The sequence below is a fragment of the Lycium ferocissimum genome, chromosome 3, assembly GCF_029784015.1.
Source record: "Lycium ferocissimum isolate CSIRO_LF1 chromosome 3, AGI_CSIRO_Lferr_CH_V1, whole genome shotgun sequence".
Classification (NCBI taxonomy): Eukaryota; Viridiplantae; Streptophyta; class Magnoliopsida; order Solanales; family Solanaceae; genus Lycium; species Lycium ferocissimum.
The window spans coordinates 56,257,542-56,265,225 of NC_081344.1; positions in this window are offsets into that span (position 1 = coordinate 56,257,542).

A 7,684-nucleotide genomic window follows, 5' to 3' on the forward strand; every position below is an offset into this window, starting at 1 on the left:
TCTTAACATGATTATGGTTTAAAGGAAGAATGAAGAAGTGAGTAGAATTACCTCAAAGATTTTCCTCCAAATATCCTTAAGAGCGCTTCTCTTCAAGCTCAAATATCGAAACGGGGTAAAACGAGGGTCTAGGGCTTTTTTAACACTTCATTAATATTAGTAACTACCCGTCACTCAATGTTCCGCACTGGATTGCCCTAGCGTGCTGTACATTTCACCACCTGAAGCCACTTTAAAGAATAATGACTAAAAGTCATATACCGCTCCTGGCAGGCTAGTGTCATAGCATGGCACCGTACACTAGAAACTTAATCCAAGATTTCCTTTTGATTCGATTTTTCGACTAATTGCCGAGGCCATCTGCTCACATACCAGACACATAGTCTTACATAATACCATGCTACGAATGTGCATGTGGCCTCAAAATTTTCAACGAAGGTCTCGTTAATCGAGCCAACCTCCTGTGCCTTAATTCTAAATTTCCATCCTAAGTCTCGAAATGCACCCAAGTGTGTTGGGAACCGAACCAAACACACACACAAGTTCTAAAAAACCATTTGAACCTCTCAAAATTGATGAAATTCCCAAAAAGGTTCGTTTTCTCAAAAGTCTACTTTGGGTTAAACATTTTTCACTTTAAGCCTATATTTTTACCAAAGTTGCCCGAATTCAATCTAGGAACCCGGGGAAGCATATCAGCGGTTCCCTCGGGTCAAAAGCAAGCTAATCAATCCTCGGGAATGGGCAAAAATTCTGAAAGAACTATAACGACCAAACGGGTCATTACAAACACTTACACTCGTGGCTGCTCTGACGTAATGGTCAATGACAGGAGAAACTGGAGGGACCAAATCTGGTGCAGCCTCAGGAGCCTCCTACTCCACTGGTGTCTCATACAAACCCTCAGATGGGTATGTCTCATAGCTATCCTCTGACGAATCCTCCTCCGTAGAAGTCACAGGCTCTGGGGGAGTCGTCTCAATCATCTCTTCAGAAGAATCCGACTCAATGGAGTAACTAAGACTCCTCATAATCTGTCCTGGTACCTATGGTCCGGAGTCCACCCAGGGGGCCTTCCTTGCACCCCTACTATCGTAAAACGGTCCTCTTCATCTATATCAATCTGCACTTATCTAACAGGAAAAGAGGGCCAGAAACAGAATTTTCTAGACTCTGGCTCTATTGCACGATCTAAGAGATAAAGAAAGGTTAATGGTTCCTATATGCCTCGCAGTCTCCTGTTTATAAGTGTGCGTGCTTCACACCCATAAACAAGACTCTACTGCACACGGTCTGTAGACAATCCTAGGACATAACTGCTCTGATACCACTTTTGTCACGACCCAAGCCGATGAGCCGTGACGAGTGCCTGACCTCTACTGACCAAGCACCCCTAAACTCGTACCTAGATCTAACTGCACAACAGGGTGGCCCATATATAGTTTATAACAGAGCTATAGACTCTGCATCATGTAACAACCTGTTTTGTCGTTACCGTGAGTTCTTCTTCCTACTCCATTTGACCGAAGATCGAATTCAAAAAAATGAAACTTATTCAGAGATCCATCGATTCCGAGAGGTTTATAGACTAATTTATGATGCATTGGTGGGACTAGTTTGGCTCCTAATGCACTCGGGTGCATTTTGGGACTTAGTTTGAGAATGGTTATTGAGGTTTGGGAGTTAACTTAGTCAACGGTATCTCCGTTGGGAAATATGAGATCACGAGTGCGCTCGTAGAGTGTTTTTACATGTGGGTACATACTTTGTTTGTTAAAATCGGACCTCGGATGATTATCAAAAATCGGGTTGGAAAGTTGGTTTTTGGCCGCTCGGGGGTTGACTTGGTTGACGGGACCTCGGATTGAAATTTTGGAGTGCACTAATGAGTTTTTAGTGCGTTTTTACCTATATCTACATATTTTGTTTGTCAAAATCGGGTTCCGGATGAGTTTTCTGAGTTCTGGGGTGAAAAATTGAAAAATCGAGGCATCTTGTTACACCTCGAAAAATTTCTCGTTGATGCACAATGAATAGACTAATGAAGGGAAAAAAGTATACGATGTTTCAATAAGTAAGAAATAGTATTTAATTGTTCTAATTGAGATTTCAAAAACATTCGAGGTAAGAGAAGAAAGTTCGTCAAGAAAGGCGAGGTATACGTTGTGTATCGGAAATGATTCACAAAGTACCAAGTTAATGATGTCTTAGGAGAAGAGTTATAACATTCCTTAGATTGCTAATGAGGTGTTAAACAAGTGTTAAGAAGGTTCCATAAGGATTGAAGATCAAACGAGTCGACGAGAACAAGTTTCGAAAAGCTGAGCATTATACGGTCCAAAATACGGACTCATAAAATGTACTGGCCGTATATTAGGCCGTGTAATCTGCCCAGAATTGGAGCCTTCACTGCACCAAAGATACGGTCACACATACGGTCCATATAAATTATACGAACCGTATATTTGTCCGTGAAACCAAAGCGGGAAAGATTTTAAGTTAATAAAAGGGGGCCCAAGTTCATTTAATCTCATTTCATTTTTCATTCCCCTTCTCTCAAGAACTCTCTAGAATATTCTCCACATCTATTCCACAAGAATTCAAGAGAAACTCATGATCAACTTCATCAAACCAAAAGAATCAAGTGCAAGAAACTCACTAGGGTTCGTCCAAGGCAAGAAATCTCATTAGAAGTGGAACTAGGGTTTTGCTCAAGTGAAGTGTTTCCACTCAAAGCTCATTCCCACACTAACCAAGGTGACTTTTATGATCATTCCATGTTGTCTAAGGTATTGAGAGGTTAAAAGACTTGAATTATGAAAGAAAGTAGAGAATGGGTCATGAATGTGAGAATAGTGACATTTTTGAGTAGTAGCTTAGAATGAATCATGATTCTTGATATGTTGTGATTATAATTATGTAATAAAAGACATTAAGAACATGGGATAAACATTATATATATGAGTAAATGTAATAGTGTGCTATGACCATGGTTATGGGTGGTTTGAAGTAAAATTGGGAAATTTGGATAATGTTGGTGAATGAAGATTATTGCTTATGATATTGTGAATGTTATTATAGACGTTTGGGAGTTGATATACGATATGGAGAAAGTTGTATAAACAAAGAAAATGCTGTCCAATTTTCTCTAGCTTTAGTCAAGTATACTTAAGCTATCGATTATCTAATGTTAGTACAAACTCTCTTGAAGGCAGAAACGAGAACATTGGAGGAGAACGTTCAAGCGATAGAGTAGCTAAACGAAAAGGTATGTAAGGCTAGTCCGTTCTTTCTAAGGCATGACTCCATGGCATGAATTCTTTGATTTTTCCATGACTTTCTTACATTCCGGAAAATTATGAGTCTATGTTCATAAAGGGCTTCGTATGAGATAAGGGTAAAAGATATGCTACGAGTATGATAATGAGGATGATGAGTTCGAGTCTCAGGAATCCTAAAGCCATGATATGATGATTCTACAAATCTAATGACCCCATTTACGATCCCTTGATGTTGCTCGTTGTGTTACACTCACCTTACAATGTTAGTTCCTTCAAGGTAAGATATGGTGAGTATGATCACTCCATAATGTAATCGGGGGTTCTCGACCTTATGTCACCCCGATATAGTTAGAGATTGTCTTTAAGCTATAATGCATGTTCTATGACAAATGTATGATGATGATGAGTTCATGATGATACGATTCCACCGTACCTAGATGGCCGGGCATAACACCGCTAAGGCAGGCTGCATATGATTACACTGAGCCTATAGGGCCGAGAATGACACCACTAAGGAGGGCTGCTTACGACTACACCGAGCCTAGAGGGTCGGGAATGACACCACTAGTGGGCGGCGTATAATGGTTACCCGGACGCGGGTTAATGACGATAGCACATAAGATATGTTTATATTTGTACGATGTGTGACATGTGTTTACTCTTAAAGGTCGAGCAGGTTATATCTTCATCTCGTATCTTATGATTTCTTTATTATGTTCATTTTATTCATGCCTTACATACTCAGTACAATGCTCGTACTGATGTCCTTTTTCTTTGGACGCTGTGTTCATGCCCACAGGTAGACAGGGAGTGATCCAGATTCGTAGGAGTTATCAGCAGACTTTGAGAGCACTCCATTATTCTGGAGGTGCCACTGATTATATTTTGTGTACACATATTTTGGGCACGACGGGGTCCTATCCCATCCATATGTCTAGTACTCTAGTAGAGGCTCGTAGATATGTATATGTGGGTAGTATGATCTCACGATTTCCTCATTGTATATATATTATTCTGAAAGCAGAGGGGCTTATGTATATAAAGGTAAATATGTTTCAAAGTGAAAATGGTTTTCCCTATGATTAGAAGCATGAGAATAATGAATGAATGCAGGATGAGTATGATGAGTAGTAGAATGAGTGGTGCTCGGTGGTTAGCTCTGGGTACCCGTCATGGCCCTAGTCGGGTTGTGACAAAAGTAGTATCGGAGTAGTTCAGTCTTAGGATGTGTCTACGAGCCGTGTCTAGTAGAGTCTTGTTTATGGTGTGTTGCGCACCACATTCATAAACAAAAGGCTACAGGGCATTTAGGAAAAATGACCATTTTTCTTCTTATGAAATCGTGCGATAGAGCCATGTTATAAGATTATCTCCTCTCTAATTATGCGTTGTGATTTCAGAGATGCCACCAAAGAGAAAAGCTACAGCTGCCCAGAAGGGAAAGACTACGATAGAAAGGCGAGTAGAAAGGGAGCCGCCAACGGATATAGAAGAGGGTGAATCACATAATGAGGCTCCATCTAATACCTCTCCCACTCCGCCTGTTCTAGAAGAGCAAGAGGGGGATTTAACTCCAGCTCCTATGCCTACAGTTCCTCCATCGGCTGCTTCGTATCAATAAATGTTTAAAGCTATTCATCTATTGACACGGTTAGTTGCCGCCCAGGCACAGCGGCAGGGTTCGGGTCCAAGTGACACGGCAGTTAATACTAGAGCCCGTGATTTTGAGCTTAAATTCTCCGGAGTTTTTCGGGTCAAAGCCGGACGAAGACCCGTAAGGTTTTATTGATGAGATGTTGAGGACACTAAAAATTATCCATGCCCCCGAAACTGAATCTGTGGAGCTGGTATCCTATAGACTCCGAGATGTGGCGGTACTTTGGTATAATAATTGGATATCCTCAAGAAAAGAGAATGCGCCTCCTTCAGTTTGGTAAGAATTTGTAGATGCCTTCATATGCCACTATTTGCCACCCGAGCTCCGCTGAGCTAGAGTGGATAGGTTCTTAAATTTGAAGCAAGGAAATATGAGTGCTCGGGAGTATAGCCTTTACTTTAATTCATGGCTCTAGTCGGGTCGTGACACATCTGATGTCTGGTGACCGCTACAGCGGATCCCTTACTGCTGTAGTGGTACCACTATAGCATCCTTAGGACTGCTGCAGTGGTGTGACCGCTATAACGTTAGTGGTGACCGCTGAAGTGGTTCCGCTAAAAACAGATGTCGGGTCCAATATTAAAACCCATATATCTCCCTCATTTTAAGTCTAAATGAGGCGATCCAAAAGCTAAAATTAAAGGAAATTTCATGAGGAATCCAATGGTCCCATACAATCTGAATTTTGAGGTCATATTGGCACGAAAATTGAGGAATAACAGAGACTATGTCGGATTTGGACCTCATTTGGGATACCTTCTCTCTTGGAAGCTTGGAGATGAATGGATTCTTGATTATTCCTCAAGATTGTTCCTATGGGTAAGGTATAAATCTCATGCTTAATAGCTTCCGTTAATTAATCCATCATTGTGGCTTTATAAAACCCTTCCTCTTCCAAAATTCTCTATGCAAAACCTAGGGTTCTTCATCCCAAAATTGGGGTTTGTTTCCAAATCAGTTTTTATGGGTTTAAATCATGTTTAAGTGAGCTCCTAATATTGATTTAACATCATTGATATTGTTTTCTTGAATTTTTGCCTTGAGATTCCCATTTTACCCTTTTCAGGAGGCCGTTTCTTATAAAGTTAGGGTTCTTAGACCCAAATTTGGGTGTTTTCATATAAATGATGATTCTGAGAATTAATTGAGTATTTCTATGATTAAAGTGATGAGTTTTGACATTTTAGTATTGAATTTAGAATTTTGATCATAAATTCCCCGTTTTGCCCTTAGAGCCCATTTTTCCTAGATTAAGGGTTGGAATTTGACCCGAATAGAAAGTAGCCAATATGGATATCATTATTTATGATTTCTTACATAGAATTCATATGTGATAGAGTTTAATTATTTGGAGAAGCTTCGAAAGACAAGGCAACGTGTGGGTTCGTGGCACCTGCCAATGCTAGGTATGTTATGGCTTCCCTTCGGTAGACTTTGGTTAGTTTCCCATATTTTTGTATTAGGAGGAACGGAGAATGCATGTGTAGGAAATTGGAGATTTAGGATGGAACCCTAGGATGGTATTGTTGTGTGACTTGTTTGTTCGGGCTTGCGGCCTGTAGATTCCTTAGGTTGTTTGATGCTGTTTTTCTTGAATATCGGTGGTTTTATGTGACTTGGGAGTAACGGAAAAAACTTAGTTTGTGCATAATGATGAAAATTACCCATAAGGGGCCAAAACGCTATTATAAGTTTGGAATTTGGAAACACACAAAAAATAAAGTTGTAGATAATTGAAAGAGCTTTCCAACCATAGGTCGTGGGCCCTCATACGATATAGGGATCAAGAGTTATGGCCATTTTAAGATAAAGACTCGAAGCTGCCAAATGGCTCCTGCGGGTCCCACTTGAGAAGGTCGGTGGAACCGACTTATGAAGGGTATAAATACCCCCATTAACTCCATTTTTTCAGCATTTTACATTCTCAATAGTCCTAGAAACTTCCCAACACAACCCCCAAACATTTGTAGCCTATTAAATCAAGAATTTAACAAGATTACACCAAACTAGTCCATGAAAGGTGATTGTTTTGCTTCTACTTGATGTCAGGAAGTTTTTTTGGTCTTGAAGAAAGTTGGTGTGACTGAATTTCTTCAAGTATAAGGTATGTTCTTCATCCTATCTCTTATGTTGAGTTGATTTGAATGTTTAGCAAGTCTTAAAAGTGACAATAGTTATGACGCAAAGGTCATATAGTGTTGTGTTGTAGTTGTTATGTTTATGGACTGTTTTAAGCATGTTGTGGCCGTGTGGTTTTCTTTCTTCTTCTTCTTCTTCTTCTTCTTCTTCTTCTTCTTCGATTTACATGTATAGATATGGTATCTAATGTTGTTGGTGTGTTGATGAGGTTATGCTCCTTAATTGGGGAAGAAAAGCGGAAGTTGTATATTGTCATAGTATGTCAAAAACATTATGTGGGATGTTTTATGGAATATATTGGTATTGATAATATTGTTGTTAATGCTGGTATTATTATTGTTATTTTTTGTTGCTGGATTGTGATTTCGGGCTAGGCATATAAACAGGGGAGATGCTGCCCGAATTCCGACAAATTCTAAATGGATTTAAACCGAAGGCTTAAGATGTTGTATGACGGTGAGCCTAACAATAGTATGGATGGTTTTATATGTAGCTTTCAAGACATGAGGTAGGTTGGAAAGTCGCAGGTTTGTGCCTGTGTATGTTAAGGCTATCCCTTCCTTCTTTTTGGGATGATTAGCAAGGCAATAATGATATCCAATAACCT